Source organism: Anser brachyrhynchus (assembly GCF_964034855.1).
Source record: "Anser brachyrhynchus genome assembly, chromosome: 1".
Taxonomy (NCBI): Eukaryota; Metazoa; Chordata; class Aves; order Anseriformes; family Anatidae; genus Anser; species Anser brachyrhynchus.
This window is the reverse complement of record NC_137694.1, coordinates 111,933,872-111,956,390: the sequence shown is the minus strand read 5'-3', so window position 1 is coordinate 111,956,390 and position 22,519 is coordinate 111,933,872. Positions and strand designations below refer to the sequence as shown.

The 22,519-nt window shown below is 35.3% G+C and overlaps 1 long non-coding RNA gene across 3 annotated transcripts; it reads left to right on the top strand.

Annotated features, from left to right (window-relative positions):
• Positions 1-7,832: 7,832 nt before the first annotated feature.
• On the top strand, positions 7,833-22,014 carry LOC308181711. 3 transcript variants are annotated; one of them, XR_013941558.1, is made up of 4 exons: positions 7,833-7,893; positions 8,104-8,177; positions 14,954-15,004; positions 15,426-15,511. It is a non-coding gene; the product is annotated as an uncharacterized lncRNA (long non-coding RNA). The 3 variants fall into 3 exon arrangements; XR_013941556.1 differs by lacking the exons at positions 14,954-15,004; positions 15,426-15,511 and adding exons at positions 21,573-21,631; positions 21,777-22,014 and having other exon boundaries at positions 7,844-7,893; XR_013941557.1 differs by lacking the exons at positions 14,954-15,004; positions 15,426-15,511 and adding exons at positions 21,573-21,631; positions 21,777-22,014 and having other exon boundaries at positions 7,844-8,177.
• Positions 22,015-22,519: the final 505 nt, after the last annotated feature.

Below are 22,519 nucleotides of genomic sequence, written 5' to 3'. Positions count from 1 at the left end.
GGCTGCTTCCAAACTAATTTATAAGCCAACTGTTTCACATATTAGGTGCAATGTTTTTCCTTCACTTACTTTCATCTGGCATGAATGTTTTGTTGTTAAAACCAAACCAAACCAAAAAAAAAAAAAAAAAAAAAACAAGAAAAGAAAACTTAAAGCACTACTCTACTACTCTACTAGGTTATATAAAAGATTGCTGTTGCAAGAGACATTAGGTTCAAGAAGGCAAAGAGATTGTTTTTCATCACCATCTTGACAGTTGTTAGGAAAAAAAAAAATCCAGAGGAAAGTCTTCTGGAAAAGAAGAAAAGCACAATATTATCACTGAATTTTGTTTACAAGCTGATAAACTGAATGGTTATCTGGCCATTGGAATTTCTCACTATGTTTAGTGGGGAATGAGCACACTTCCAGTCTCTGCTGCAGATATTTAAGGTCTGCACGTAAACAGGGTCACGTACTCAAGAAAGCACTTCTCCTTCTTCATCCTTGTAATGGATACTGAAGTTGACACAGATGGTAGTAATAAGAAAGCAACCTCCAAGGCTGCCAGCTTGCATCAGCCCTAGTTCTTTCAACATACCTCATCTGAAATGATAACTGTAATTTCTCTTCCATTGTATACTACCACTGTGCTATATATCATTTGAAAATATTAAGAAAAATTCTCAGAGGACTTTCTCTACTGAATCATTGTTGAAAAAAAAAAAAGGATATGTGGTGTTCTAACATTTTTTTTTTAAATTATCTTACAGTTTTGATTTTTTTTTTCCAAAGCTGAATTTAAAGGTGCACTTGTGTCTATATCTCAGCTGATTCTCCCACTGTGGCTTGTGTTATCAAACTGTCAGCTAGCTGCCCAGTCCTGCAGTATAGAACAGCAACAGAAAAGGCAGGAGTGAGTGATATGTTCCAGGTGTATACTCCCTGGATAAGAATAAATGTGAATCTGCTCTGTGTAGAGAAACTACTCTCTTTCAGGTTTTAAATTAAAACTTGCTAAATAAACTTTATATTAACTGAGAAAAAAGAGGGCTTGGAATACGACTTTTTAGGTACCCTTAGAGGTTTTAATGTAACTGTGGCAAGGTAAAAGTACTTTAAAGTGCATTCACACTTGAAAAGCCTTTGCTTTCACAGAGAAGCCATCAGCAGGATGAAAATTGGAATGTTCCTGTAGCTAACAGAAGCCACTTGCAACATGTTCATTAGTGATAGGATTGTACTGACTCAGTACATGCTTGGTGTCACTGTTTTAAATCACTTCAATGTTTTATGCTATAATTTTTCTTTGTTTGTATCTTGTGTTTTGCTGGGACTAACAGGAACCATGTACTTAGAGCTAGTGTGCAAGTACTCTTTAAAGCAGTGAGAGAAATCCTTAATCCTTCTTATTTATTTCAAATGTCTTTTTAATCCTGCTAACTCAGGTGTTTTTCTAATCCCTCCCCAAAAGAGCACTTCTCAGAATTTTCTATTCTACATATGTACATATGTATATGTATTCATATGCATATATGAATACACACACACCAAAATAAGCTGCTGTAAATCATCCACATCTGATTCATACCAAATATATGAGCTGCCCAGGAGTGGCCAGCACGCAGTCTTTTCTTCTCAGAGGCTCCTGCTGGGATGTTGTCTTGGAGAGCTGGTGGCAAAGGTTGAAATACTTGCTGTAGAGGGGGAAGTGGGGTCTCCTGTTACTTTGGGGGTGAGACTTTCCTTGCTGTATAGAGAAGACAGAACTTCTGAGTACTACTACATTTTTTTGCTGTGATTAAGAGAAGGTGATGGCTGCCCAGGTAGACCAGCTCAGGTGGAAGATGTGCATGGTAAGAGTGCTTCAAAGGCACACATCCTGGTGATCAGTTTGGCTGGAGAAGGGCCCCAGAGGGGTCCAGGTAGATGCTCCACTGATACATCAATTAGGTCTTGAGGATCTCAGCTCAACAGGTCTAGCTCTGTGAGGGGCAGTGGACCACATTATCAGAATCTGAATTTTGGACAACATCAAGTCAGTTCTATTCAAGATATATGTTAAGTATTTCATTATATTTTAGATATTTTTACTTTATGAAACACTTAGTACACACTGGGGAAAATAATAAATATATATATATATATATCCTGATTTTCTTTCTAGTTACCTCAAGGAAATCTGTTCACTCAAGACACAATGTACTGAACTTCAATAAGCTGAGAAAAGTCATTACCTTTAGTAGAATATCATCTTATCACTAACTTCCACTTTTGTAATATTCACCTCTAATCTTGCTCATGATTTGATGATGACTTCTATTCTTGATCATGAAAGGATTGCTGAAGAAGCAAGCAAATCAAGAGCTCTCATATCTGTGTCTACTTTATATGAAGTATGTAAAAAAAAAAATAAAATCTTCAAACACTTTTTAACTTCCTGGTGTAATAATGTATTTCTCTTTCTTCATCTGTCTCTTTTCTAATAAAGGCTAACTCATAACTGTGCTTACACTTGAGCTCAGGGTTAAATGTATGGATATTCCCAATCTCTGTGTAAAGTACCTAATTACCAAATTGAAGCTGGAGTGACAAGTGTTATATAATTTAATTTCCCCAAAATGCACCAAAACATGTGCTCCATGCAGTAAGAATCTGGATGTGTGAACTGTTTACAAAATAGTTTTAAAGATCAACAAAACACTGTAGTTTGGTTGTTACACGTTTGATGATATCTGATTGTTCTTATAATTAGAATTTTACTTTTTGTTTGTTTGTTTGTTCTGTTTATTTTTTAAGAGCAAGGGACTAAATGTTGGAAATTGTCCTCTGGATCAACAACATGCACATTGAAGCTGTTCTTTTTCCTGCACATCTCCCTCCAGTGTTTTTTTTTTATTATTATTTTTATTTTTTTATTTTCCACTAAGTAAGGAATAATTTTCTTGACACAACGCTTTCTTCTTTTATCTAGAAATCTAACTAATATTATTGCAAACATAAACATAAAATGGAAAAGCAACATTTTAGGTGCCAGTCTTATAGAAAATAGATGAATAATGGTGGTTAGGACGTGTGCCTTTTATTGGGACTTTAAACAAGAGCCCTTTACCTAATGCACTGAAAAGTTTCCCAATATAAAGAATACAAATCAGAGCACTTTGCTGTAGAATACCATGAATAACCTTGCAGATATCAATGCTGAATATAAGAGCATGACTGTAGGAATTAAATGAACACATACATTAGATTCCAGCAGCGGCAAGCTACAATTTAGCAGAAACCACCAGTGGTTATTTTTGTCCTTGATTTTTATTTCCAGCGGGTGTCCCTTTCTGGTAGTGGTGAGGGACTCTTAAAAGACAGAGTGGAAATAGTGAGTATATAAATACTCCCTCAGGTCTTTTAAATAAATGAACATTCCTGAAGCTTGCAATATCCTTTAAGTGTGCACTTATAATTTTATTTAAAGCTAGAGGTTGCTTGTTGGGAACTCTATTTCCATTACACTGACAAACTAATACTGCTAACTATTAGTCATATGGCCTAATCAACAGACTGACTTTGAGGAAGACAGTTATTACAACTAACGCCATTTTGTAAAGTATTTATTTGATAGCCTAACATATATGATGAGTACATTTTTTTCCACAACACCTTAAATAAGGGACATTGACTAGGCTGGTAGAGTAAGAAAAAAATCCCATTTAGAAAAAAAAATAACAATAATAATAATAAAAACTTGCAAAAACTATGATCATGAAACTGGTTTGACCCTAAATGTCATCCTAAAGCAAAGTCCAGGGCAAGCATATGTAAGAGAATCAACGTAAGACAAAGGACATTCAAAGACTTCAGGGGAGGTCATGGGAAATGTTTCCCATCTTGAACTTGATTATAATCAGTTCTAATTGTTACAAGGCTCATGTTGTTTTAAAAAAAAATGCAATAATAAAATTTAATCTTACAGGAACTTGAACCAAATGTTACATTTAATGAGAGAATCTTTCCTTGGAGAGTGTATAGATTGCACAGTAAATGCAAATTGTCGTTTTTAGTTTGAAATAGCTGTCTGTACTAAACATTACAGGACTATTTAATATCATTACTGAAAAGCAGATAAAAGTAACTTTCTCCTTAGGAAAAATAAATAAATAACAATTGATTATTTAATATATTTCCATTTTTAGAAAATCATATACTTTTTCTTCATTACTTTACAAGATCATTATTATTAATATTATTAAATTTTACAAGTTCAACTATTAAAAATGTATTTTAATAGTTGCAGCTTTCAGCTCTGAACAGCTACATGGTATGTGACAGCCAGCAGGAACTCTTCCAAAGAGTCTGCACTCAGTATACTGGGCCAAATTCTCAGCTCCAATAGATTCCTTTGAGACATCCACAATGCCCATGAATGTTGTTCTTCTGGACTAGGTTCTTAACTTCTCATTTTGCAGTCCACCCTGGTGTATTCAGAAGCATGGGGGACAGATGGTTTTGCAGAATCCCAAGCAAGAAGTAGGGTTAAGAAAATCTATTTAGTTTTTAAATCCTCTTACAAAATAAAGCTGATACAGAATTATGCATCTTTGCTATAGAATTTAAAACGAGACTTGGAATACTCTAGAAAATTTTCAGTCCCTCATAACTTCTATATGTATTTTGTCTACAAGGAGATATACACATTTGTTTTTCTTCCATGGGCAGAATGCACATATGACTTTTCCTGTTGTCAGGGAATATATTCATTATTGAATACCAAACCAGAAATGATTATCTGACTCATCCAATACTCTCATTTTTAAGACTGATCTTAACTTTCAGTCCCATCTTAACCTCCAGTCCTCCACAACATATTCACATCCTACAACTCTCTTCCCTACAAAGTGGAAGATGGGTAGTCAGTAATCAAAATGTCTTTTGCAATGAAATAAAACTCATTAGAAAAAAAAAAATGTTTAAAGGAAACTACCTTTAAAAGGCAGTTGCAGGCATTCGCCAAGGACATTACTTCCCGGATCTGAGTAGTCCTATGGAGATAACCTGTTCTTCCACAGCAAAACATGTCTCTTTCTGTTGCTGTCACACACTCTTTATTATTTTCTCTACTCCACTTCTCTGGCATAATTCTCTTTTCCTCTTGACAGACTTCTAATAGGTCATTTTTTGCATTTTGATATGCAAATACAGAGCGTAGCAGAAAACACTTGTCTGCATGGAAGCAGGATTCATAATTCCTGAAGTGCATGGACCTGTTCATTGTCTTTCAAGCACAGTTGGATATCTTGTTTCAGAGATTCCCCCAAACTCCTTTCTTTTCCTCCTTCCAAAGCATAGTAAACCAATACTGTCATTACTCCATTTGCTGTCTCAGGTTTAACACTAAGTAACTGTGTAATCTACAGTCAGAGTACTGACAGTAAAGATAAACATGAAGTCTTAGTAGCCTTTATTGCAATTAAAATTAACACTGCTGAGTATCTGCACTATCTGAATACCAACACAAGTTTTATTGGAAAGGCTGCAGGATACACTCCTTGAACCCTACTGCAATGGTGTTACATTAGAGCTTTCTAATGTTGTGGAGGAATCTCTACCCACCTCCCCACTTATCCACCCTTTTATTAAAAAAATAAAATAAAAACGTTGAGCATTTCTGGAGTGATATCAAATTGAACTATTGAGTTATTGCTATAGTCTTCTTTTCATTGGCTGTGGTAAATTTAATGTTTGTTAATTGTTCAGCATTCCCTCTTGTCACATCCATTGAGACCCTCACACTTGTGAAGTTGTTCTTTTAACTTTATGCACCTGAGAAAGCTGTTGATTCCTGTTTTTTTATTATTCTCTCCAGAATGAAAGACAAATTATAACTGCTATTTGCTTTTGGGTAATCCAGCCACCTGACATACTAAATAGTTGCATTTTCTGTATTTTTATAATGATAGCCATCTTTGTCTCTTTTTCAATATATAACTTAGAATAGTCAGGTGTTCAAGGATGCTAGCTAAGCAGTATTTGTGCTGTCAATGGTGACTGTAGAAAAGAATAGAATTGACAAAATTTTACCTGCTAGTAATGGGCTGGAAGAGAAGAACCTATCACAGAAAACCTATTGCTCAGCTGAAAAAAAACCACATTAATGAGCTCATGAGATAAATTTTCCACGTGGTAAATACATAGGTTGGCAAGAAAGTGGTGGGCATGCCTTTTTTTTTTTTTCCACTTTAGCTTTTATCCTGGCTACCTTGTACTTGCACACTGTGCTTATCTGAGGGTTCAAGCTTCATGTAGCAAAGGAACTCTTGACCTCTTGAGCACTTTGGTTTGTTCCTGCTTTGAAGCAGCCTGTTAAAATTAGCTCAAAGAAGTGGCAGTTAGATTGAGAGATGCACTGGGGAGGGGTCATATCTGCTGCCAAAATATTTCTAGGAACTGAAGACAAAAAATGGATGGCAAAAGACTTCTACAACTGAAGAGGATGGTTTTAACTTTAGATATTTTTTTTTATGGCTCTAAGGGTGGGAGCTCTAAGGTGTTGGGAATCTGCTACTGGCAAGGAGATTGCAGGGAGAGACGATTTTAATTATTAACATATTAACATATTTATTAGCAATCAGTTCAGAGACGATAGGGAGAAAGAGAGTTGTCATTTTTAATACGTGTCTTATTAATCGTGGATGATACTAGGATTACAAATGGGAATCTGCCTGGAGGCAGAGGGCAGAAGAGATGATTTTTATTAAACATATTGAGCCAATTTCTATCCTCTGACACATGCACGCAGCTTCCATTGAACTCTATGAGAGGCCTACACTTGCTTTGCAGGGCATAATTTTGCTCTGCATGTTTTATATATATTAATCATAATTAAAAATAAGGTTCATGGCAGGGCTGAGGGATATGTGGTTGAGGCAGGGTAAGGGCCAAGGTAATCTACTTTATCAACACACATTTCCAAAGGTGCCTTGTATCTTGGCAGGGGATATAAAACAAAACAAACAAACAAAAAAAAAACCAAAACACTAATTCATATTATATGAATATACACTGATATATCATGTTGTGTAATATTTCCTGTTGTAACACCAGAACACCAGTTACAATTTTTAACTTTTCTTTACTTATCTTTATTTAAAAAAAAAAAAAAAAAAAAAGATCTGTAAAGGACTGTTATAGCTATAAAACTAAACCAAAACAAACAAAAGGTTTAAAGCTCTTGGGAACACAATGATTGTTCTTTTGTATACTGTAATGCAAAAATATTCCCTAATGTAACAAAATTAAACAACAAAATTAAACTGGAATGATTAGTGTTATCATTGTATTTCTATCTGAAGTATTAAATTGTAGCCCTGTTTTATATTATGTGTTTTGGATTGGAAATATTTCTCTACATTCCAAAGGAATCATTTCCATGCTGTGAAACTGAGTTGTCCTTTGTGATTTTCTGTAAGTGAACTTTACATAGTTTTACTAACTCCTTGGATTTAGTTGTTATAGCTATGCCTGGATATTTCCTAATTTGCTTTCTGTCAGGTTATTTTGTTATATATTTTGTATATCTTATTTTAAAGCACCAGATTTTATTATCTTTAGATTTCCACATCTTGAGAATTGTTTTTTTTTCCCAGCTCTTCTCTGCCTTTCATCATGTCACTGCCCTCCTCACAATCATATTCAAGTGCTCAGATTGTGTTTTCATTTACATCCTTTGCTTGTTAAACTCAGGCCTCTCCATTCCTGTACTTAACTCAGATCAGATCTTTAACACCTTGTGGCCCTGACCTGAGTGCTTTAAGCTGTCTTTTTGAAGTCTTTTTTTTTTTTTTTTTCTTTTTTTTTCAGGACTCTTGAGTAACCTGTGCTGGTGATCCACAGATGATGAGATCTTTCACAGAGAGAAAGGTGTGTTTTAGATTAATACTCTCCCTATCAATTTATCCATCTGATAGGTTTGGAGGACTTCACTCTGTCCTTGTTTGTCAGATTTATTTAATAGTACTCTGTTTTGAAAACTTCACATCCCAGATCTTAAATCTTAATCTAAGGAAGTATTGGCTCATACTTTTTTATTGTTGTTGTTGTTATTATTATTATTATGTTATTTTCTCCTAGCTTGTTCAGGAGACAGAAGAATTAACATCTCAGTTATGAGCACTTTTGGGAAACAGGGAGATCACAGGCATCAGGTAAGGACATTTGTTTTAAGTCACAGACAACTTTCTACGGCCCTCCTATGAGTGGTTTTGTGTCAGAGGACATTTGGGTCTCCATGTAGTACCCTGTGAGTGTGTGAAGTACTTTGAGATAAGAGTGAAATCACGTCTTTCACACAGACTTCAGTGAGGCATAATGTTTTCCTTCTGAAAAGAGAGAATATCTACACAGTGTAGAAAGGGAAAAGGACCTTCTTTCTGAGAAAGAAGATAAGATGGCCAAGATAGCAACCTCTTCTTCATAAATGACTCCTGCACCTAGTTATGTGTGCCATTTAGGAGAGCTTCAGGTGAAAGGAACCAATTTGTGATTTTCTTTAGGATACAGGTGTTGAGACTTCAGAAGAGTGATGTGGGTTACAATGCCTTTTCTGCAATTTAATTCAGACTCTAAAACTACTAATTTTTAAAGTCTTCTTTTGCAGGAAACAAAAACAAAACAAAGCAAAAAAAACAAACAACAAAAAAAAAACACTTTTCTGGTATTCTGACTGGAGTTCTAGACACACATCTTCTCCAAGGCAGTTTCTGGATTCCCATCAGTTCTGAATTTTGAAACCTGGCTGAATTTTTCATTCAGGTTAAAAATGCTAAATGAGGTTATATTAATAGATGTTAAACACACACACACACAGACACACACACACAGACACACTAATATATATATATACTCAAATACTTTGTTTAAACATATTAAATTCAAAACAGAGAACTGAGAAATACTATACATATCTCTGGTGAAGAAGTTACTAAGCTTGCATAAAGTTAAGTAGAAATTTTTCAGAATCTGGGGCAGAAAGAGTAAAAAAAAATCTGTTTTATAAGTTATTGATGCATGTTCTAGACAAGACAAAGTAGCCAAAAAAGAATTGAAACCAAAACATAGGGAGATGCCATTGACCTCAGACTACACATTGTATCTGTATTGGATAGAGAGTTTAATAAAACTACACATATTTCTGACGGGGCAAATTAAACATACAGGGGAAGAGAAATCAGAAACTGACATGACATTTGCTTTCAACTTCTGGGTCTCACTTACTAAACAATTTCTCCCCATGTTACAGACATTTGCAGATTGTTTTAAATAGTAAAACGTGGGTAAAACTGTATCTCTATTTGAAGTCTACATCAGTAAGAATGATCTGTTAATCTCTTGTTAGCAAAGGTTGCAGATGCTACATCATTTGACAGAAAATACTAGCTCCAAAATTGAGGCATTTTTTCTTTTCTTTTTTTTTTCTATTGTAGGAAAGATTAATGAGAAAAAAAAATCTGTTACTGAAGACCCTACAAATATTTTAAAGGATTATTTATGTGTCCCTTAACAATAATAGTATTTATGCACATAACACTTAAAACACTGATTTAAATCTAGAAACTTTTGTTTGTTTTATTTTATTTTTGTTTTTGTTTGTTTCCCTAGGAGGGATACTCATTCTTGAGGCTACTAGGGTCATTTGACCAGATAGCATAAAGTGGTCATGGATTTCTGTCATCTGTTTTCCCTCTGTTCCCTCTTCTCCATATCTTTTAGATTTATAGTTTGAAGTCAGTTTCTGACTCTGGATATGTAATACGGAGTCTGAACAAACTGACTTCCTTTGCATTCTTTCATGTGTATTTATCGTTATTCCATAACAGACTATCTAAATTTGTTCATAAAGTACCTAGTTGCTTTCCACATCTCTATCCCTCTCACTCTTAGGCCTACTCACTCCCAACTTAATCTTCTAGCAATTAATCTGGCACCATTCTTCTTTCTGCTGTTTTTCCTTTTTTTGACTGGCTGGCAAACTGCTTGTATTAATTACTTGAGTTTGAGGCTACTGCCTGTAGTACCCCTCGTCTGCAGGCAGCTAACAGCCCAGGCCTCCCACTTTCTGAAGAAGCAGCTTGGTGAAAGAAATACTGCTATTACCACCATTCCAGTGGCTGCTCAGCTAGCTGGTGCGCTAAATTGCCAGGAAGAATGACATACACTACTGGTGTAGTCAACAGAGAGAATTTCAGGGCTGTGGCCATGTGGATTTTATGACAATAAGGGAACAAAGGGAATATTATCTCAAAAGCATGGCTCATGTTAAAAGGAGACACTTTTTTTTTTTTTTTAAAGCTGTTTGGATATCCAATCCATTTTTTTCCTTATGACTATTTAATTCCATATAAAATAATTTTATTCCTAAGCAAAGTTTTCAGCTAATGATAATCACAAGTGATCTGTGTTTGCAAGTTCCTCACAAAATACTGTATAATGTGAGTTCCACTTGCATTAAGTTTTCTCTCTGTTTTTTCTGGATCTGTAATAACTTTCAGTGTAGATGTAGTCCAGTAGTGAAGTCAGTGGAAGTCAGTGAAGTCAGTTTGTTTAAACAAGGATGTTTGCAGGATGTACAGCTGTAATCTAGCATTTTCAAAAGTTATAAATTTGTTGGTTGAAGGATGATGATGAGTACGTAAACTTCTTGCTAATGATGTCTAAAGTAGATAACTTGGTAGCAAACCCAGACACTAATCTACTATATAGATGATGCCATAATACCTTGAAATTTTATTTAACAAACAGTTAAGGTAAATATCATTAAATGCAAAAATAAAAGGCATTAGAGAAAACAGCTAAAAACAACAGAAGGTTGTTTACCTGGGTCAGTCAAAATGCACTTTTTAACACACATGATAAGAGTATCGCACATATTTTCTGGATTGTTCTTGCACTAAAGTTGTTTTCCTACTTTCCATAATGTTCTTTCAGGAAGTTAAAAAGAAGTTTAAGCTACATTAACTCATCCACCCTGTTAGAGGTACTTACCCAGAATGCTTTTGAATTGTCTTTGGCATGAAAATGAGTTTTCTTCAAAGTCACTCTCAGGTTGCAACTGAAATTGTCCATGTGTAAACAACTTGAAATTCTTATGCTAGATTGAAAATCCACACTTAAACAAACTATTTGTTCACTGACTAAGGGGATTTCAGTGCTTCCTGGAGATGAACTCAAATACTTCATGAATTAGAAACAAGAGATGATTCAGTTTCCTAAATTCAAATTTACCCAAATGTTCATGAAATTTGTAATGAATTATTAAAAATATTATTTTGCTTTAGCTGTTAGGCATTAAAATAAGATAAAGTTTCAATATAGATATAATAATAAAAAAAAAAATACAGAGGTTTTGATTTAAATGTTGTTAACCAGAATCTGTAAGGGCAATATGAACAAGTTCAACCCAAAGTCTGAAGTTTATAATATCTGTAATTGAAATTCAATTAGAAACCTTAAATATGTGTATTTAGAATATTTTCTACAGCTATAATGATGAATTAGGTCGCATTTCATAGTTTCATGTGACAACATTTTTGATAATAGTGATACAAGATGGCCAAGTCATTTTCCTGTTTTCAGCTGGGATAGAGTTATTTATTTATTTTTTTATATTTCCTAGTAGCTGGTAGGTTGCTGTGTTTTGGATTTAGGATGAGCATAATGTTGATAACACACTGTGGTGGTTTTACCTTGCTAGGCAGCTGAACCCCACCACAACCGCTCTCTCATTCCCCCTCCTCAGAAGAGGAGGGGAAGAAGAAAAGGAAAGAAACTCATGGGTGGAGATAAGGATAATTTAACTAAAGGAAAAATAATTATTAAGATAAATTTGTTATTAATTAAATAATAAAACTAAAGGGAAAAGGAAAAGGGGAAGAGGGGAAAAAATCAATCAAACAAACAAAACAAACAAACAAAAAAAAACATGCAAAGACGTGTGGAAGTGCAGAGGAAAGAAATTGCTCTCTACTTCCCACCAATGAGCGATGCTTGACCACGTCCTTGAAGCAGGGCCTCAATGCACGTAATTGTTGTTTGGGAGGACAGACGTTTTCACAAGAAGAGCCCACCCCTCCCCTTTTCTTCCTTTTTCCATCTTTTATTGCTGAGTGTGACATCACATGGTATGGAATAACCCTTTGGTTGGTTTAGGTCAGCTGCCCTGGTGATGTTCCTTCCTCACCTCTTGCCTATCCCCAACCTGCTGACTCTGGGGGGGGTTAGACGGAGTCCTGATGCTGTGCCAGTATTACTCAGAAGTAGACACAACACTGGTATGATACCAATGCTGTTCTAGCTACAAGTTCAGAGCACAGCACTGGGAGCTGCTGCAGGGAAAGTTAACTCTATCCCAGACCCAGTACACACCAATATTTTAGTTGTTGCAGAGCAGTGTTTATAGTAATTTTGGGGCTTTTCAGCTTCTCATGCTGCCCTGCCAGAGAGAAGGCTGGAGGTCCACAAGGAGCTGGGAGGGGACAGAATCGGGACAGCTGACCCAAACTGGCCAAAGGGATATGGATATCCCATGCCATATGACACCATGCTCAACAATAAAAACTGGGGGAGTTGGCCACTCAGGTGGTGGTTGCTGCTTGGGATTGCTGCAGGCAATCAAACAGGGGTGGTGAGCAATTGCACTGTGCATCACTTGCTTTGTATATTATTTTACCATCATCATTATCATTATTATTTTGCCTTATTTTTCTGTCCCATTAAACTGTCTATCTCGACCTGTGAGTTTTCAATTTTACTATTTTTTTTCTGATTCTCTCCCCCATCCCACTGTGCCATGTCAAATCACAAAAATCATCTGTTATATTTCAGAGATAACTGAAGATATTCAGAATGTTTCACTAAGCAAGTCTCAGGAGAAAGTCATTCCACTGTATACAGGATGTTTGGAACTTTACATTTATTCTAGACTTAGCCTCATATGTCCATAAATTTAAAAGACAGAAGACTTTATAATAATTGGTTCTGAAACTTGGAACCAGTTGGATTTTCTGCTGAAAACCTGGACAGTATTACCTAGTTGTCAGAAGAAAAATGAATTAATGAAGCACCATTTGTAAAGGAGACTAAAATTATCTAACCTGCGTTAGCCTTTAAGAAAAATTTTACAGGATTACGACAGTTAAAAATACATTGTTGACACTGGAGAATATTGCACTTCAACAACTTAAGCAGAAATCTTTAACCTAGCCTGACTGAAATTTGACTGCTAGTTCCATGTGTATCTAAATACGTATCTAACACCAATGATTATTCTAGAAAGTGTTCATTTTGAAGCAAAGAGTAAGCACAGTTATGTAAAACAGATTTTTATTTTTATTTTTATTTTTATTTTTATTTTTATTATTTTTATTTTTATTTATTTTTATTATTATTTTTAATTTTTATTTATTTTTGCTTTTATTTTTATTATTTTTATTTTTATTTTTATTTTTATTTTTATTTTTATTTTTATTTTTATTTGTTATGTATTTGCATTTTAGAAATCATGAGTTCTGATGCTGTAAAAATCTATGCTCATTGTTAACTCCACTGACATGTATGTAGCAATGTGTCCTTGTGGCCGACGGTATCCTGGGGTGTATTTGGAAGAGTGTTGCCACCAGGTCAAGGGAGGTGATCCTCCCCGTCTACTGAGCCCTGGTGAAGCCACACCTGGAGTATTGTGTCCAGTTCTGGGCTCCCCAGTACAAGAGGGACATATAACTACTGAAGTGAGTTCAGAGGAGGGCTACAAAGATGATTAGAGAACAGGAGTACCTGTCGTACAAGGACAGGCTGAGAGATCTGGGCCTGTTTAGCCTGGAAAAGAGAAGACTGAGGGGGGACCTCATCAATGTGTATAAATATCTGAGGGGAGGGTGTCAAGAGGATGGAGCTGGTCTTTTCAGTTGTGCCCAGCAACAGGATGAGTAGCAATGGGCACAAACTTAAGCACAGGAGATTCTGGCTGAATATGAGAGTGCATTTCCCTACTGTGAGGGTGACAGAGCATTGGGACAGATTGCCTGGAGAGGTTGTGAATCTCCTTCTCTGGAGATATTCAAAACCCACCTGGATGCCATCCTGCACAATGTGCTCTAGGTGATCCTGCTTGGTAGGGGTGTTGGAATAGATGATCTTCAGAGGTCCCTTCCAACCTCAGCCTTTTGGTGATTCTGTGGTTCTGTATTCACTTTGTGCTTGGCAAGCGCAGATACTGAAAGCCAGACATGTGTGCCTATGTGGTGAGCAGGGCCCTAGCAGTAAAAAGTTAGAAACAGAAATGTTCACGTACAAAAATGCATAATGTGTTTTGGTAGTTATCAATGGCTAAATGAAGAAAGAGGAGACTACTTTTAAGAAGAAAATTATAAGAAAGGAGTGGATAGAGGAAAAGGGCATTTGCTGGGTTAGAATACAGAGGTACCTGACCATAGCAGCATTAAAGTGGGAGAGCGAAAATGGGAGACAAAGAAATGGAGAGGAACTTACTGTGACTACACACATATAGCTTTCGTTTTCCATATCCAAGTCAGAATATCAAACAGATATTTCATGAAATTGCAGGAATTAACTCCTTTTCAGGAATTCCCAATATGTTATCATTATATGCATAATTTCTCACAGATTTATTTAAAATTTTATCAGGAACTGTATTCAGCATAGATGATACAATGATGATACATTTAACTTGTTTAGATAGGTTTGTCACAAAAATTGTTGCTATATTCAACAGCAGGGTGCTGCAGAAAACTGCATCAGTTTTCAAATCTCTACTCTTCTTCAGGTTTTCATGATCATGTCTTACTATTCTGTCTAAAAATGATAGTAGATATGCTTTCCTTTCCAACTGCAGTATTTATTTGTTAAGGTAAAATCAAGGGATTGGATATGTACAAGAAAAAAGTTGAAGGGTAATTTTATTTTTCAGATAGTTCACAGTGAAGTGAAAATGTCTACATCAGATGTGAAGAGAGTTAAGGTAAATTTTTTTCAGTTGAAACCTTTTGTTGTAAGAATCCCAATGGTTGGGATATTATTGTATGAATCCCCAAAAGTTCTTCTGTTAAATATAGAATTAGTCAATAGGTTTAAAAAATAAATAGTAATAATAGGTAGTTGTGTGTAAACCTCACAACAGATGTAATACTCAATATCATTTTCCCGTTCCATCCTAGCCAGTTGTGAGATATGGGCTAAAATCCTGGCTCCACTGAAGTCAATGCCAAAGCTCCAACTGTTATTACTATGACATAAAGATTATAGAGATTTAACGAAAAACAGCAATTTCAAGTGACCAATATTATTAGCTTGAACTATTCTTATGAATCTGAAGATGTATGGAATAAGTTTTTGCCATTCTTTCAACTTTTCCAACGTAAGGTGCTGTCTTTTCCTTTCAGGTTCCATATACTTGCTTTTATTTTTTGTACCGAATTCTGAGAAGCAATATTTTAATATGAGGTAGACAAAATCGAGCAAAATCAACAGTAAAACAAAGATGCTGTGATTATTATTCTTGTTAGAAGTTGTCTTTTTAACTAAAATAAAGTGTTTTTATCAAGTTATTATTCTTGCGACATATGTTTTCACTTCCTCTTTGTCTTTTAACTTCACACTTCTGAGCATGATGAATGATCACATTGAAAATACTGTCTGATTGTATGAAACTATTGCCAAATGCAGATGGAAGCAGACAGCAGTCTTTTAAGATTTGAAATAAAAGATAGAATTCAAAAATTCTATGATTAAGCAGAACTATTTCAAGCTATTTATATTAAAAGAAGAAAAGCTCTAGCATTGTTCAGTCTAAGTTGCTGAAGGGCATTTTCTGTGCCTTACATGACCTACTTTTAAAACAACAAGCTTTTAAAATTTCAGAATTAGTATATTTATCTTAGGTTTTGTTGTTGTTTGTTTTGTTTTGTTTGTTTGTTTTACTGTTGAGACAATACAGAAGATTAAAACTTCCCCTGTTTGTACTTATTTATCTCAAGAAGAAATATATAGACTGGACAAATCAATGTAATAATATAATTTCTAAAAGCTGTTGTTTTTAAAACTTATATATAAGATATTGTAAAAAGTCTGCAGTATAAGTCATATTCTGTTTTCCAATGTCAAGACTGCTTTTGGACACCTGTTACAGTATAAGAATCTAATCTTTAGGAAAGAACTTGAATTACAAATTATGGACTGATAGCAGGGCTCTACTCTTTCACATGCACAGAGGCATCTCTTTTCAGAGTCAGTCTGAAGTGAAGTTTAAACCTCTTTGCATTGAAAGAAGTTAAAGTATGTCTTCAATTTTATGAATATAGACTGTAAATAATACTGACTGTTGGCCTGTCTTAAAATAAATTATTTCCATATTTTCTATTAAAGAATAGGACCCTTAAGAAATATCTTTTTTTCCTGAGCCCTATATGTATTTTTCAAATGTTGCATATAATTAAAAATCCCGCTTAGTACAGGACTATTTTTGGAGAAACATTTGAAGAATGAAGGGCAGATGTGTCTTTCCTGTCTGTTTTGTGAAACTGGAACAACTGTCTTTCCTGTGCTATTCGCTTTTCATCAAAACCTAGTCACATGAAAGGTAACTGCAGTCTTCCATAACTCTCAAGAAGTGAAGCCCCATGATTTTTCTACAGCTCTTGCTTGTAAGGTTTGCCAGACATTGACAGAAAATATGAAAATGCATGATAAATAACTGAAATGTGACATATTTTATGTGACAATGTTCCAAAGCTTTGGAACAATAAGATATTTTAAGAACATCTTCATGTTCTGTACCCCTGAGAAAGAAGCCTGAAGAAATGGGAACATCATAATGTACAAAGATAATACACTACGTGTATCAACAGTATTATCAGCAGCTTGGAACTCAATGCATTCACTATCTATCTCTGCACAAATATTTATTGCTTGTGATGATGAAGAAAAACAACTTTTAGGAAGCGGCTGTTAGACAGGAATGTCATGCATATAAATACTTTCAAATAGCAGTAGCATCTTGAAAGATCAGACCATTTAATTATTTCACAGGCTATCGTTTAAACGTGCATTCTTTTGTTAAAATATTTGCAGAGAGGATGCCTACACATCACTGTTCAAGCATGTATTTCTATTTGAAAGGCAAGAGATGGCATTTAGGTCTGCAAGCTGCGAGCTATTGGTTCCCACCAGAATCCAGTCCTAGAACACCTCTGTGCAGAGCAAATTGCACAAGTGCTAGAGGAGAGTGGGAAGGACGGTATCTGTGATCAGCCTCTTTAATCACACAAGTGAGGAAAGTGAGAACGTGTTCAAGATCAGTGGCTCCAGCATTCTTGGTATTATTAATAAAAAATAATAATGCAGTAGTGTGTTTCTTTTCCTTTTCCTTTTCCTTTTCCGTTTCCTTTTCCGTTTCCTTTTCCGTTTCCGTTTCCGTTTCCTTTTCCTTTTCCTTTTCCTTTTCTTTTTCTTTTTCCTCTTTTTCTTTTTCCTTTTTCTTTTTTCTTTTTCTTTTTTTCTTTTTCTTTTTTTTCTTTTTTCTTTTTCTTTTTCTTTTTTTCCTTTTTTTCTTTTTCTTTTTCTTTTTCTGTTTCTGTTTCTGTTTCTTTTTTCTTTTTCTGTTAAACTGTGATCTTGAGAAGATAGCCTTTTCAACACATTCAGCTGGGAATAGACATTTGTGCAAAACTGTACTGATTTGGTTTTGTTTTGTTTTTAAGAACAAGCTGTGCTCTTTATGTTTACAAATGTAATCCCTTCAACCATTTTTTTCTGGAGTCAGAATCTATCTGTGAATGGTAATTAATCCTAGTGGATATTCATATAGGTGCTTAAAAGCCTTGAAAAATCTGGCCTTAAAGGCCCAAAGTGAGAGGATTCATGACAGACATTTAAGGTTCTGTGACACTTATTTGAGATTACCAGCTCTTTCTCAAGCTGTTGTTCAGTTACTCATTATTCTTTGTGTAAATGGTTCCCCAAAATAAAAATGAGAGGACGACATAGAGATATAGATGGTGGGTGAGTAAAACTGAGGCTGAAATGAAGATTGTTTCTCAAAATTAAGGCTATATGAAGTATAAACTATTCATTGTATAACCCTGTGAATGAATTATTTGTCAGTTTAAATATAAAAGCAGAACATTGATTCCGTAGAAATAAATTTTCTCTTTAAAATTGGCCTATACTTACATGTGCAATTACAGAAAATAATGACAATAAATAAAGCATTACAAGACTGTATATTCTTCTGCTAGGAATTCATGCAAATTAGTTCTGATACACAAGAAAGCTTTTGTCTCAAAAAACAATTGTCCTCATCCAAAACCAGAATGTACTTAGGGGTATGAGCCAAAGTATACAATAACAACATCATGGCTTCCAATATCCAAAAGTTTTAAAGCAGGTAGTATAGAGTTCAAAGAGTATGATAGACTGGGAGGCTAAGTAGTTGTCCAGTTGTGCAGGCATTTTTTTTTCCCCTTTTCTTTTTGGATTTGATTATTCACAGGGGATCAGAAACTTCAGGATAAGTGAAGCTCTCTTTTTCTCTCTCTCTTCATCTCCCTCTGACAAGTCTAGAACCTTTTCCAGAGATGTAACTACAGGTCATGCCAGTGTTAGCTTTAACTGCCTTTGCATTATACTTAGGGCATAATGATTATGATAGCACAGGCCTTAATTTTGATTGCATATGTCCAAGTTAGGAAAGATATTCAGTGAATTTAATGGTATAGTTGCTGCATCTATACAGTTGCACATGTTTGGGTCAGGGAGATCAGAGCTAGTTTAAACATGCCCATGGAAGCTGCAATCATCTACCTGGATTGTAAATTAAATGCATCTCAAAGCGTTATCTATTGATATTCCTCTTGAATATGTCTGATTGTTAATATAGGAGAAACACCATAGAGTCTCTAGCCCCTAATCTGTCTTTGTTACTATATACAGTGGCCTGATAAAATGAATGTATAACTAGATACATCAAAATAGTTCCAGTTTCAGAAAATTTACAGACATAGGAAATCTGAGGAAATCACAGCTGTTGGCTAGCACATATGCAGCAAAGCAAGGCTGATTATAGTTTTCCTACAAGTTTGAGCTGAAGCCTGTGCAGCTTCACTTATTTCACAGATGTGGGAAACAGTGGATGCAATGGTATGCAAGAAGACACAGCAAACTGGAACAAAAGTAATAAAAACCAGAACATATAGACCTCATTCCCTGGGTTTAGCTGCTAAATAACAATTTTCTCTACCAAGCAACAGAAGCTTTGAGATGGTGAATGTGTAATTGAATTATCTAGGAATTTATCTACTAAATCCTCTTCTACCACAAGGGCCTACAATACTGATGATGCTCTTGATCTTCCCTGTGACATGTGACTCTGGTGGCTGTTGATCTTCTGGTCTTAAGTGTGTTATCTGATGTTGAAAAGTAGAGAGGAATAAGCAGTCTGGGCTAGACCATCTTTACAGAGTAGAATAAGGGTCTCTGGCTTATAATAACAGAATTCGTGAGTGGATGACTCTTGCCAGGTTTATGTTCAGGTGAAATGGTGAGCAAAAATACATATGCACAATAGTAAAAAATGTCCCTCACTAAAAAATATGAATATGGAATTCAGTTGCCAAGGTGACTGCAAAATAATAATAATAATAATAAAAAGCAAGCAAAAAACAACAACAACAACAAAAAACAACAACACTCTTAATTAATGTTTTATATAAGCTTCCAAAAGAGAGGAGAGGAGAGGAGAGGAGAGGAGAGGAGAGGAGAGGAGAGGAGAGGAGAGGAGAGGAGAGGAGAGGAGAGGAGAGGAGAGGAGAGGAGAGGAGAGGAGAGGAGAGGAGAGGAGAGGAGAGGAGAGGAGAGGAGAGGAGAGGAGAGGAGAGGAGAGGAGAGGAGAGGAGAGGAGAGGAGAGGGGAGGGGAGGGGAGGGGAGGGGAGGGGAGGGGAGGGGAGGGGAGGGGAGGGGAGGGGAGGGGAGGGGAGGGGAGCGGAATAAAAACAACCATACCCTGGTTGTGCCAGGAAGTTTCATATCCTTCCTCTGAGAAAGAAGCAGTAGTCCAAAACCTATTTTATATTTTGTCTGAAATATTCCTAATTTAAAATGAAAGAATGAAGGATTGCTCTTTTTCTACACCAGCAATTTGTTTTAGCTTGATAAAATCTTTTTCCTACAAGCAGGTGAACCAGAGATCAACAATTCAGGCCAGCTTTTTATTACTATGTGTAGATAACAGAACTTGAAGCTAATCATTAGCTAAATTATAAACTCTAGTCATATCATGACACAAATCCTACTGGGACCAGGGCCTGTAATCCCATGATTGCTATAACAAGATGAAATACATACACAGAATTACAGACATTATATTTTCTGACATTGTTTTTAATTTTCATCTTTTTTTTTTTTCCTCTGGACGACGGAGTAAAATATGCTACATCAGCAACCAATAAAAGCTTCAATAAAAGCTTCAAACAGAAATGTTTCCAGGGAAACCCTTCCGGCTTGGCTCTGGCATGACTTTATTCTTGTGAAAGCTGCATTGAATAATAGAACTTTTTCAAAGTGTAACTTATAATTGCAGTTAAAGATTTTCCATATTTTATTAAAAGATACTAACACATTTAAAATAATGCAGAATATTCTTGTCATTCTGTGGCTCATCTCTGTGGTTTCTCACATTATCCCTGGGATCCCTTGTGTGAAAAACATGATGTAAAAAGCCTCCTGTTTTCCTGGAATTTGAGGGAGATGATGATTTCTTATGCCAAGGCTAGCTGTAGTGGTCAGGGATGAGCTAAATTTTAGCTGTACCACTAGCAAATTTCACCAGCCTCTCTTAACTTTGTTCTTCGATCTCTTTTTAATTCCTGACACTGTCTCACAAACTAATAGCAAGGAAACCTGTGGAGCATAAGGAGGCATCTCTTTAGCAGATCTGGGTAGTATATACTGATAGAGAACAAAGATAGACAAAAAAAAAAAAGCAATGGCAGGAAGAACATTATTTCCATGTTTACTCTTTTATTCATAATCTCTCTATATTCATGGCTAAACCAACCTTTTATTCTCCCGGAGTCAAAGCGATTTTTTTATCCAATCCATTTCCAACATGTTGCTGCTGGATGAGCCTTGAACTCTTTCTCATTCTCCCTCCACTCCCATTCCTTGGCTTGGGAAGTGCTTTCTCGGTTGGTGTCACACAACAGACAACAGAGAGACATCAAGACAGCATTTTTGGAGGTTAGAGAGGAATAAGGCACAGACCACAATTTCCCCCAACATGAGGGCACAAGGGATATGGACATGAAGGAAAATATGGGCAACAAAATATTTGAGATATTTGCAGCGAGGAGATGTCTTATCTCTAGCACCATCTCCATGTTACCTTCAGCTTACTCCTGTATGCAGAATAAGCATTCAAGGAAGAATATAGGCAAATTAGGGGTAGTAATTTTTTAATACGCTATTGCTCATATATTTTCATACTTAATTGGTCTGCATAAATACAAGCTGAACTTTTTTTTTTTTTTTTTAGTTTAGTTTAATATGACCTGGATTGAAATGGAATGAAAGCATACCTTCTTCATTTTAAAGGTAAAACTGTTTTAGTGTTTTTTGTTGTTGTTTGTTGTTGCATGGTTTTTTGTGGGCTTTTTTTTTTTTTAAGTTTTGTTATATATATATATATATATATATATATATATAAGTTGATTGTTTTTTCCCACTGTTCCAAATTTAGGAAAAAAAATGGCTCCGTTTTCTGTGGGAATGAAGAATATATCCTTCCAAAGTAAGAAAGGAAGAAAGGTTAAAGATTAAGAACGGGACAGCTGAGGCCAGTGATTTGGCATTCTTTGCTAGTGTCTGCAAAGCCTTACTTTTGCCCTCAGCTCCTATCCAAACATCTTGAAAGTAAGTGCTGACTCACCACCCTAATATCTGTTAGTCATATCAGACTGCATTTGTCAACAAACGTTAGGTACCTTCTTCTATACTAACATCCAGGAGATGTTTTCTTTAAGTTTGTTTTTTGAAACTTTGTACTTCACCTGGAAAAAAATAATAAAGAAGGGAATGCTAATATTTAACTCTGCAGACAAGTGAAATACGTTGTTTTTATCAACAGATAAATGAATTCTATGTATATAAGGAAAACCTCTCTGACTATCCTATTATATGTATCTTAATTTGTATGTGGAAAGGACTGAGGTGTTTAGACAAGTCCTAGAAATTAATTCAAAATATCAATCTTTATTAAAAAAAAAATAGTTCTTTATCCCATAATGTTTGAAATTGAAAATGATTTATTATTTATTTATATTTTAGTTTTACGTACCTATGTGTTTTATAATATATACAAAATACAATACCATGTTCTATTTGGCTCTCACAAATTAAAAAGGTAGAAACTGAAGAAGCAAGCTGCTTTTTGTTCACAGTAGCCTTCTACTTCTTCTTTCCTTCCATAGACTATGTTGTTCT